At 39.5% G+C, this 11,051-nt stretch overlaps 1 protein-coding gene across 1 annotated transcript in view; it reads right to left on the reverse strand.

The window, feature by feature from the left end:
* The window catches only part of sertad2b (SERTA domain containing 2b), a 63,949-nt gene extending 63,359 nt beyond the window's left edge, over positions 1–590 (reverse strand). The window contains exon 1 of the mRNA XM_037687797.1: positions 446–590. The gene's annotated coding sequence lies outside the window, so the exon portion shown is untranslated. The remainder of the gene's footprint in view (positions 1–445) is intronic.
* Between the last annotated feature and the right edge of the window lie 10,461 nt (positions 591–11,051).

Consider the following 11,051-nt stretch of genomic DNA (forward strand, 5'->3'; position numbering starts at 1 on the left):
ATAGTGATGATAACGTAACATGCCATTTTATTAATGTCACTGTAGGTTTTGACAAATTAATGGTCATGTTTCCACCGTCAAACCCAAGCCGATTTGAAGGGCATCAATAATTCATATAGATACACATAGTTTTTTAAAAACTTGTGACAGAACAGCTTTAAATTATGAATAAACACCATTAAATTACTTTTTTCCGGGGGAGTTTGGCAGTACGCTGTCAGCGCGTGACGCGTAAAGGGAATTCCACGCAGTTTTCTGCTTCTAAAATCTTTGACTGATAGACAAACAGGACACTTTATCATTTGTGTATCGTGTCTTCTGTTTACCAAATACTTATTGTCCTGTTTAAACACAAAAGTAACAAATACAAGAAACAAGAGCAAACTCTGAAACAAATGCCGACTGTAATAGCCAAGATTCAGTAAGGGACGATTCAGACACTCACCCTCAGTGGACGCGTCCAGCACGGTGCTGAAGTAGACAAACAGATGTCAAAGAAAGTCCCTCAAGGTTTCATTCAGAGCCAAATGTCCCACCGTCAAACCCTGGAGCCTCCAATGTCCACTTTATCAGCCCCAGGACAACGTCTCCTGAACGTCTCACGGCAACGAATGCCAAGTCATGTCAGCTCGTGCTGCCTTCATGTGTCAGCACAAGCGTGGTAACGATAATTCAAATCAGAACCGCTAGTTTTTTAATGATGAGTTCAGGGGCGGGTCAGGAGAAGCGTGGGGAACAGAAGCTCATTGTTCTGCCTACAAGTTCCTCTGAAGCCCTACTGCTTTCAGACGGTGTGAGTTAAAAATCATTTAGACTCAGTGTCGTTACAGAACATTGGCAGAGTATATTCAATTTAACAAACAGAGCCTGTTTGTCTAATTTATGTGTAGAGACATTAAAGCGCCGAACACGTAACTAAGGCTCATATGAAATCTAATTCCTCTTTTACAACATAAAAACAATCATTATTACAACGAGTCCCTTTTAATCCCATGCTCCGTGAAAGCAGCGGCAGTGTGACAGACAGACGTGCGGTGACTCACAGCTGAGTCAGAGCTCGTGTTCCGCCCACACTGCGCATGCGGAAGCGGCACAGCAGCGAATAGTCACGCACTGTGGTCACGCAGCTCTCCACGGTTCGTGTGAGCTGCGAGGAGGAAGAGGATAAAGAGGAGGAGGATGGTGATAATGACGATGATGATTATCCCCCGGTCTAAGTCATTGCACCGAATGGGTGCCATTTGCTTGTAGTAACTCCAAAATTGAACAACAAAGTCCATGATAATAATCCAGGTATAAAATCCAACATTTTTCAGTCAGGTCATCTGGACAGTTTCTTTTTTTGTGCTGAAACGTTTTGCCTTCGATCCAGAAGACTTCATCAGTCAAGGAAACACAACAAAACTGATTCTTCCTCCAACAGCTAACTCCAAAGTGGAACAAACCAGTTCTGCTTGTGATTAGATGGGTCTCCAAAATTGAATATATTTTTTTACGTTTTTTTTTTTTTTATTGGATCTAGTAATACACATATCTAACTATTCAAAATGGATATTGGTCCATCTCAGGTGATTTTATTTCATTTTTTATTAAGCTTTAAAGTCGAAGATGGTTGCATTTTTTTCAGTCCTGTTACCAAAACTCGTGTGACATCCAAAAAGCATATTTTAAAGCATAACAACTAATTTCATTGTTTATTCCTAATAAGGTCTTTATTTTTGATGGAATGGTTTAATAGATACTTAAATAGTTATTTTGTTTTTTTTACCAAAAAGTCCCTTTGTATAAATAGAAATAGTGTTTTTCTAAAATTTCCAAAGGCACATTTATGAATTTACAGAGACCAAAATCAAAAGTTTCTTACATTTATGATCATGTAATGTATTAAACAATTAGGTAAAAGACAGATCAAACAAAATTGGAGAAAGTAGTTTTGTTTTTTTTCCTAAAAAAAAAATACCATGACGTAACAGGACTGAACAAAGGCAAAAAGGGACAGTGTGTGTGTGTGTGGGTGTGTGTGTGTGTGTGTGTGTGTGTGTGTGAGGACAAACTTGTGCGACCTTTTCTAAGTGGCACTCTCTAGTTTAGCCCAGACTTCCTTTTCAGTTTCCATGTAGCGAGCTGTGACTGGCTTCAGAGGTGGAATGATACTCAAAACGTCTTCCAAGAGACACCACAGTATGTCTTCACGCATTGGCCAGAAAAACCAATGGCCCCATTTTTGTGCATGCAACAGACCTCTATATGTGTTTCACTTGTATTTGTGATGACACCTGGGTAAAGGTCACCGCCAGACTTTGTCTTCAGTGCTTTTTGCTTTTTCCCCCTCACTCGCTCTCGTGCAAGACGGATGCATTTCTTCCCTCTCCTGTCCTCCTCCTGCTTTTTGCTCTCTGTCTTGTGTATCGGAGCTCCTATTTACACATCTTCCAAATCGTAAACTAATGTTATGGATCTGGTCAGCTGGACTTTCAATTTAATCTATACAATTTTTTCAACAAAGCGACAGGGTCCTGAAGAACCCTGTTGGATTTAATATTTTATACATTTTTATAATTCCTATCAAGCACTCAAATGTCATGTCACATAAAGGGTGTGCGTGTCTTTTTTCCAAGGTTGAACTATGTTTATAGAAAATGTTTGCTAATTCTAACTAGTTGACCTTTAAATATAATCTCATAGTAGCTAAGGATAATTTTACAAGTTCACATGTGATAAATTACAAGCAATCAAATCAGGCCAGAGAGCAGACTGATTAACATAAATAAAGCTAGAACACAGCTCTTTAATTTAGACAATATAGTTTGACTAAGTAAAATCAAATTAAAAGTATAACCATGATCAAATAAAAACACGGAACATAAGTTAGATAATATAATTATTCCTAGAAATAAACAACTATTTCAAATCAGTGTTATCACTAAGATATAATCACGTTAAACAAACAGTGTTAACAGTTTAAACGCAGACACAGAAACTAAGATGATTCTGCCTTAAAAACAATCACCAGGCCTCCAACAGATATTGAATTAACATACCCATGAGGTAGATAATAATTAATAATTACGTATAAACAATTTTGACACGAATCATTTTTGTATCCCTAAAGTAGAATAGCAAGTTAAACGTTAAACAAAAGCCGATTTCGGTGAACCAAAACTTATCTGAAATATAGACGTTAACGTCCTTGAGGGGGCGGGCTAAGTCGTAACCATAGCGACAGAAGCTGAACCAATCAGGAAGCTAGCCTTCTCAAACGGGGATAAAAGGCCGGAAATGACGTACGCCCACCGAGCATTTTCCGGGAGGCGCACATGGCGACGGTTCGTTCTTAATGCTCCATTTATATGCATATATCTTATTAATGTAATTGTTTGTCTCTGAATATCTGTAACCCATGTTGTGTCAAATAAATCTTTTATACGAAGGGCGACGCCTCAGCCATTTTGAACACGACGTGGTACTCTAACCACGACAATATGGTGACACCGACGTGATAGCGAGGTGACGCGGCCTAGACTGAATTGGATCGAGGTGGCTTGCGGTGGACACACAGAGAGAGGAACTGGGCCCATTAATTTCAGGTAAGCTGGTTAACTGTTTGGACCTTAAGGTCCGGAGTTTCTGGCTATTCGGCCGTAAACCAAATTGAAACTAAATTCAAATTCCTCTGTTGGTGTGCATGCAGCCATCTCCGGAAAATAAAGATGGTTTTATTTAAGCTAACTCCCGGTGATTCGTGTGAATTCTGACGAAGTGGGTTACTGGTATTCGGACTTGGGGGGTGCGTTCGAGGCCGCGTGCCTGTGAGAGAGTGTGTATTCTGTTATGTGCACGGCTTTTATATAGAACACGAGTTAGAATCGTGGCGGAGGATGACTAAGAGTCTGCCGTTAAGTTGAATGTATAGAGATATAAGTCCCTTTGAATTCAGCGGGTCGTGGCTGACCGAAAAGTTTACCTGACGAGGTGACTTCCTCCCATATGGTCTGCCATTGGGAGGTGCTGTGGTGCGAGATTTCCACAGATACTGTAGACTGGTACTAAAGTAATCTCAATTGTTAAACTTTCAAAGGAACAGGCCGGGGGCCGTTAAGTCTAAATTCCGGACGGTCTGGGACCGCGCGGTAGGGTTTTAAACACTGTTTGTGCCGTGCTGTTCAAGTTTTCTGTGTGTCGGAGAAAGTCTGCTTGGAGCCGTGTGTGTGTGGTAAAGCACTTGTGTGGGGGAAGGGAGCGTTTCTTTGTTCCACACACGAGGTGAAGGCTTACGCGTGTTTTGTTTTGTCTTCGTTTCTGCGTCAGAGGTGTCTTGTGTGATCGGTGCTTCCATATCCTGACCGGAAGGGGACGCTGTTCTATGAGGCAAGGACAGGTCTGGACCCTGGGTTGTTCCGTACCAGACTTGTGTTTGTTTTAGTACGGCTGCGGCCAGGAGTGAATGAAAATAACATATTTGAATGCCTGGGTGTGTGAATGTTGTTATCAGGTGTGGAACTCATGAATGGGGTACAGGTGAAGCCTGTGGAAAATCTATAGGATCATATCAGAGGCAAATTGCACGACTTATAGGGAGTATCAAAATGAAAAGGAGGTAATTAGTTTAAGATCAGGGGGCCAATAGCTAAAACAAGCGGAAATAAGCTTTATGTACCAAAATTAAGGGGGTAGAGCTTGATTTTTAATGATTTAGGCTGTAAAAGTTGGATTAATTTAAAAATATAGCTGATTGGCGTGTAACAGCTAAATGGTATCTGATATGGGAACAGGGATAGCTGAAAATCTTCCAAAAAATTTGCTGATAGCCGTCTGAGGCCAGACAGAAACGGAGATAGGAGCAGACACAAGGTTAAACAAAACAATTTTCTGTATGATAGGAAGGAGGCAGTGAACTCTGAAACAGAGGATGGTTTGAATCTCAAGGAAAGAGGGGACATCACGTGTACGAGCTGTAATTAACCAGGAGATGGAGTCAGAGTGAGTCAGCTGGAGAAGGTTGAATCATCTTGGAGTCAGATTAGACGGTAGAGGGTTGAGATGTCAAAACGACCGAGTGGAAGAGAAATATTGTAGGGGTGGTCTTGGTGGTACTTAACAAATTAGATTAACTTTCTTCTTGGAATTGACAATAAACTCAGGTTTTAAACTCAACTGCAAAACAACAGAATAAAATAAGTAATAGACAAAATCCTTGACACTTGTAAAATATAGAATTTTATTCTGGTCAAAGAAAATCTTACCGGACTCAAATTGAAAAACTTAGTTTAAATTAATCAGCCTTAAAAAGTAAAGGCAAAGGCCAAGGAGCTGTTTCCTTCTAAGAGCTGCCGGAACTAGGTTAATTATGGGACAACAATAATTCTAGTGGGTAAACGCCATGACTTTAACTTTATGATTTGAGACTTCACACAGGTCCTGGGAGTGCAAAAGGACAACAGAGAGGTGTACATGGTGAGTTTAAGAAGTTGTACTTTGTGAACAAAGGGCATGTACACGTTTTTGTGCAGTGATAATGGACTCTGTGATGTCTTGAGGAGTATACATGGTCTTAATTGATCTGTATTAAAAGTATCTTGTTTGTGATACAGTGAGAAAGCATAGTTATGAGAAGAGATGATTTGCAGATTGGTTATATAACAATAAGTGATTACATATTAACATGCTGCCTAAATTTACAAGGTCTGGACTGATAATGTGGCCCTGAGAGTGGACTTCACTGTCAGGTGATGTGTCAGAACACATATTCTACAAGATGGAGGACATTGTTTGGAGGGGAATATTTTATGCAGTAGGCGTAAAGAATTGGCTTGTGCAGTGTTTAATGAAAGCTTTCACTCTTATGTAATTGAGCGGTTAAAACATCTATTGTACAATCCAGGACACCAGAATGACTCCGTTGGGGTAAACGCTGTGGTTCCAGAGTAAAACTTGCTAACGAACGATTGATGTGGATAACAGATGAAGGTTGAATCTGATTTTAATAATTTGATTATTTTTTCTTCTCTGCAGCCGGAGATGACAGAACTTTGGAGTGGGAAGATGAGTCTAATTAGGCCCACAAAACATAGAAGGTAGCATTTAACTGCATACAGCATCCATCTGAGTTTTGATCAGGACTCTCGAGTGCCGGGGGCCGGATCGGATACAAATGTGTTCAGGTGGGCGCTGAAGTTGGGTCTGTGAAACTGACCAATGGGATGGTTCAAATAAGTTGTCAGTCGAACACAACTGACACAACAACGAAGAACTTTTCAGCCAAGTAACGTGACTTTTCAAAGATCTAACAGTCCAAGAGCGAACTGAACTAACTGTCCAGAGGGGGTCCTGGAGTTTGTCCACAGCGGGAACATCCAGTCAAGTCTTGCTGTATGCTGAGATATGAACTGCTGCACAAAGCTGAACTGGTCTCCAGACAGATGGAGACAAATCTGGGGACTGAAAGGCTGAAAGAAGAACTGGTGGTCACTCTGTCCAAGGTCACTAACATCAACTGCAGCCTGACGGATGTGTCGACCCCACATTTGGTCTGTGATGGTCATCTAGGCACTTTGGGGTCGTGATCAAAAACTGCAGCTGGCTTTGATAATAATCACTCACATAGACTCATTTTAAAACAGGTGACACAACATGACACAGAAGTACTGAGGTGGGAGTGCTAGACGATTATCCATTCTCCAACTGCTCTGAGATGAAAATTGTTTTATTACCTCTAATGCTCCACACCCCTGAGCAAAATATTGATTTTTAACTTTCCGTTTATACAGGTCAGGAAGTCTCATTCAGGAGAAACCTGAGACCTGATTTGGATGAAGTTCACTAATGTTTTCTAAAATAACACTGAATGATTGTCTTTGCCTTGACGGAGCACATGTGGGGGGTCTGGTTTGATACAAGAGATGAAATTTATTTAATGATTAACTTTTTGCTAATTTATAGGAGAGCTTGGGTTGTAGTTGGGTAATTGTTTGCAAAACCTGGGTTGAATAACAGTAGTGGGAAGTTTAAAACTACACCATATTTTTAGTTCTGTAACTAATACTCAATCTGGGTGTTAGTGGATTGCAGACGGTAATACTTCAGATTTGAAACAATGCCGTTTCAAAAAGGGGGAGGTGTGTAGGCAGCTCTGAGCAGGAAACAGTTCATACAATGATTAGGTCATTACAAACTATACAAAGATAACTTCTTCTGAGGCGATTAAAAGATCATATCATGTAGGGTAATCACATTGACATTGGGAAATGAATAAATCAGAAACCTACATAACGACATTGCACTTGTATATATGTATATCAGTTTAACAAAAATATCTTTTTCTCTTTGTTGTAATGTGTACAGATTCCAGAAAGGGGGACGCCCCTAGTCTGAGGTGGATTTGAGCAAAGGTTAAAGGGAAATGGGTGATTCGGTATTTTAAACACCACTGACTTGACTGACTGGACTGGACTCAAATAGTTTAATTGGGCTAATAAAAGGGTTCATGAACAAAGTATTTTAACCACAATTCTTTCTCTTTTATTTTTTCCTCTCCCTCTTTTTCTTCCTTGCTTTTTCCTCCCTCTCTAGCACAGACAGGTACCTGGATGGAAGATTAAATTCTTTTTTTCTCCACGGTGTTATATGTCGGTTGTTTTCAACTTATGGGTATATTGTACTTTGATGTGTGCGCAAGCGTTTCATGAAGTTACTTCCACAGGCTCCAGGAGGAGGGGGGCCGGCGTGGGGGATTGTTATTATTGTTATTGTTGTTGTATTGTGTATGTTTTATTTTAATTGTAGGTAGACCGGTTGACAGCAAAGGCTTGTAAGGGTGACAGATGGGATGAGAGCACACAGGTATACCTGGAGAAGTCCAGTATGTAACACAATTCAGCTTCAAGTGTACAGATGCATGTAAGAATAGCATTTTATTTTAGTTTTACTAATTCTGTTTTAGGATGACATTACAGTGTAATAATACACCTATCAGTAGCAATAATAACCATCAGGGTGTCCAATAATTCAGAAATAGGTTTTATTCACTACAGAAGTAACCACAGTCAGTTTTTGCAGGCCCACAATTGGGTCATGGATCCCACAGATGAAATAATCAAAAGGCCATGCAGGGTGCTTAACAATTCGCAAGCTTTGGTGTCCAGCTTTTCTCATCAGGAGGGAGGAACTCTGACCGAGGAGACAAACTCACATCAGACTGGGTCCTGCTGAAAAGAGGGACAGGACAAGACCCCACCAGGTGGTGGACAGAACATCACATGCCATCGGTCCCCAGAAGGAGAGTGGCACCTGTACGACCCCACCAGTGCACCCCTGCAGAGGAGAGGAATCGATCGCTGGACCAGATGCAGGGTGATCTGAAGACAGCTCCCCACTACACCTGGAGGAGGTGACAGGACCTTCGTGGGAGCTCATTCTTTGCCCCTTTGCTCTGGTTGGAAAAAGGCAGTAGCAAACATCGGAGAAGGAGTCTCCACTCTGCCTGAAGTCGGTCGGGTGGATCGGGTAAGGACGGAAGATTATCAGCCCTGACCGTGAAGAACAGAAGACGCGTCAAACTGATTTTAGTTTTGTCCCAATACACACACGTCATTTAGAATGTTTAATCAGACTGATAGGGTTCTGAGGACTTTACATGAAGATAACTCCGTGGGCCGAATCCCGCCGAGCACCAAAGGACCCTTGTGGACGAACAAGGGCTCCCACCGCAAGCTCAAGAACCGAAGACCTGCTAGATAGAAATGTTTAAATTGAGGGTGTTGGCTTTTCCTGTTTAATATGAGTGTTTTGTCTTACCTTTCAGTCATTCTGAAAAACAACCAGAGTGGATACAATTGGAAACTTAAATATTCACTTAACTTAACTATTCACTTAACTTAATTATTCATTTAACTTAAATATTCAGTTAACTTAAATATTCAAATATTTTACTCCATTCAATTGGAAACTTAGCTATTCATTTAACTTGACTATAAACTTAACTTGACTATTAACTTAAATATTCAGTTAACTTAAATATTCAAATATTTTACTCCATTCAATTGGGCATTTAATCATTCTAAAATACCACGTATTTTAAAGGTGGTTTAAAATAGAGTTTCACTTATTTATCTTTCTCTAAGAGGGGTGTTGCCGCTTTTTTTGTATTTTTATAAAGGTTTATGTGTGGTACTTTTCACAGGTGTTGGATCAGGGGTCTGGTCCAGGACCCCTGGGGAGTGCAGTAAGTTTGCGTCACGTCCATATTGATAAATAAATCCATAAAGAGGGTGAACTCCCATGAATATGGGAGTTCAAAAGAGGGAATGTTGGATTTAATATTTTATACATTTTTATAATTCCTATCAAGCACTCAAATGTCATGTCACATAAAGGGTGTGCGTGTCTTTCTTCCAAGGTTGAACTATGTTTATAGAAAATGTTTGCTAATTCTAACTAGTTGACCTTTAAATATAATCTCATAGTAGCTACTGTAGTGAACCAGATGACCTCAAATCTACCAGATGGACAGAGACTGTTATTTTCATTGATCTGAATAAGTCTGGGCCATCTGATGTCTTTCTTTCTTGAATTAATCAAGCAGAAAAGACAATTCTTTATAATCATTACTGTCTTACAAATGTTTTGATAATCAAATTGTGTTAGTTCAATCAATGCTTTATAGGTTGAAAAGAACTACTCATCTTTATTTTACATAAACAGTAAGTAATGATTTTTATTCCTCATTCCAAGAAGAAATCACCTGAATAAGCATTCCTTGATTTTCTGTCTGAAATGAGCAAGCTGTCGTAAGTGTGTGAAAGGTTGGTTTTCGGTCAACTAAAATGTTTACCGAGAAAAATGTCATGTTTAAACTTTTTCAGAAGATTACCAAGAGTAGACTCCAAAAAGTCTGCTGCTTCTGCAATAATCTTTTCTGTATGTTAAACAAGTTTCATTCTCTGACCTCGACTGTTGATAAACACCTTACGTCAAAACCACTCCTCTTTCTGGTCCTTCCACGAATCAGAAAGCTCTAAATTGAACAGGAAGTCGACCCAAATAAAATGTGGCAACTCCCCAGTTCATGTTAGATTGAGAGTTCTGGAGAACGTGAGAGTTCCAAGATTGAGAGTGCAGTCGGTTCTGAAAGCTTCAGAGCAATGAAGAATCCAGAGGTTTTTTGGGGATTATAATTCTGTTTTGAGCTAACAACGCACGACTCTCTGAAGGTTTGGTAGCTCTCGACGGAGACGCTGAAACGAGTCAGAAAGGAACTACTCCAAGGCTGATTCATCATCAACAGGTAGATGGTTCTATTTTGACCAAGTGTACCGTGAGAAGCTGAGATCGGACGGAGCGTGCAACTTCTGGTCAAACAGATTAAATTCCCTCACATATTTCCTCTGTAAGATAAATCTCAATTTAATCTTAAACTCTTCTCTCTCATAAATCAGTACAGATATTTTTAGAAATGTCTGAAGCAAAGTCCTCAAATCACCGCCGAGTGATTTGAAGTTCATTTTCTGTGAAACTGTCTGTTATTATTTTCATATTTTGCCAAATTAATGTAAATGTTTGATGTTAAACTTTGATTTTGAAAATAAATGATTCCATTCATTTGATGGGTCAAAGGTAATAACGTCTCTCGTTCGCATTCCTTTAAATTCAATGCACGACATTACACAGTCAGAAAAATGAAGAACTCGTGAATATTGTATGCATATATAATTCATATATTTGTCATACAACAAGTGACACGTACCTCACGTGACTCACTACACTAAGGATAATTTTACAAGTTCACATGTGATAAATTACAAGCAATCAAATCAGGCCAGAGAGCAGACTGATTAACATAAATAAAGCTAGAACACAGCTCTTTAATTTAGACAATATAGTTTGACTAAGTAAAATCAAATTAAAAGTATAACCATGATCAAATAAAAACACGGAACATAAGTTAGATAATATAATTATTCCTAGAAATAAACAACTATTTCAAATCAGTGTTATCACTAAGGTATGATCACGTTAAACAAACAGTGTTAACAGTTTAAACGCAGACACAGAAA

This window comes from Nematolebias whitei, chromosome 1 (assembly GCF_014905685.2).
Source record: "Nematolebias whitei isolate Nwh7 chromosome 1, NemWhi1, whole genome shotgun sequence".
Lineage (NCBI taxonomy): Eukaryota > Metazoa > Chordata > Actinopteri > Cyprinodontiformes > Rivulidae > Nematolebias > Nematolebias whitei.